Source organism: Chionomys nivalis, chromosome 15, assembly GCF_950005125.1.
Source record: "Chionomys nivalis chromosome 15, mChiNiv1.1, whole genome shotgun sequence".
NCBI classification, from domain to species: Eukaryota; Metazoa; Chordata; class Mammalia; order Rodentia; family Cricetidae; genus Chionomys; species Chionomys nivalis.
Genome location: NC_080100.1, coordinates 1,036,959 through 1,037,893, shown reverse-complemented (window position 1 = coordinate 1,037,893; position 935 = coordinate 1,036,959). Strand labels below are relative to the sequence as shown.

The window sequence follows — 935 nt, the reverse complement described above, 5'->3', positions numbered from 1 at the left end:
CAAACATGAAGCATCAGTGGCTGTATTAATCAGAATTATTGGGGGCACCAGCAGCTACTGACTCCTATGGCTATAACAAGGACAGCCACCGTATCCCACAGTCCAGCAAGGGAGCGAATGGGAGCCATCCTGGGTCAACGGCTTTGCATTCCACCAACCTCCATACAGTGGAAGGACCAGAGAGTCACAGCTGGAACTTCATCCATATTGCAGGGTGGTAGAGCCGAGGTCATTGGTGATGGGGCTACCTCCACCCAGCCCCAAAGAAAGGCAAATGCTGTCAGTACAACATCTCACACAGGCCACATACAACACAAGCCAAGCCCTGGGCTGTAATCCAAGCCCAATGCTGTTCCAGAGGGCCTGCTGTCATGGCTCAGGGCCCCAGGTTACCTTCCAAGGAGAAATGTTCATGAAGCATAATTTTTGACAAAGTTAGGGGATGGGCTGTCCTGTGTCACTTCCTTGTGTCTTCACCTAGCAAATGCCTTCTGTACATCAGGACAACTGGACACTCAAGCTTGATCCTGAGACCCAAAGAGTAGAAAGATGCATGCCAGTACTCCCCTCAGCAACACATATACTAAAATCTGAATACAAAGGAAATTAACATGGTCCTTTCACAAAGACGGCACACAAATTTGTGAAGTGTTCTATATTTTTGGAGAAGCTTCTATTTGTAGTATGATGATTAAGGCAGACTCACAACTGGCCAAAATGCAGAAAATAAGAGATTGGAAAATGTTCATCTCTAAATGGAACATATATACTGAACTCCCCTTCCCAAAGCTCAGGGAACAGAAAAAGTAAGAGCCAGAGGCAGTGCATGACTACAAGGAAGCAGTTTATTCAGGACACACCTGCACATGTGAATTCACAGTGGTTGTGACAGTGTGTACAGACATGATCAAGTCCAAGCCAGAACAAAACCCAGT

The 935-nt window shown here is 46.4% G+C and overlaps 1 non-coding gene across 1 annotated transcript; it reads left to right on the top strand.

Annotated features, from left to right (window-relative positions):
* The first annotated feature begins 559 nt into the window (after positions 1–559).
* Positions 560–663, top strand: LOC130887701 (U6 spliceosomal RNA). Its single transcript, XR_009058395.1, has one exon. It is a non-coding gene; the product is annotated as a U6 spliceosomal RNA (small nuclear RNA).
* The last annotated feature ends 272 nt before the right edge of the window (positions 664–935 follow it).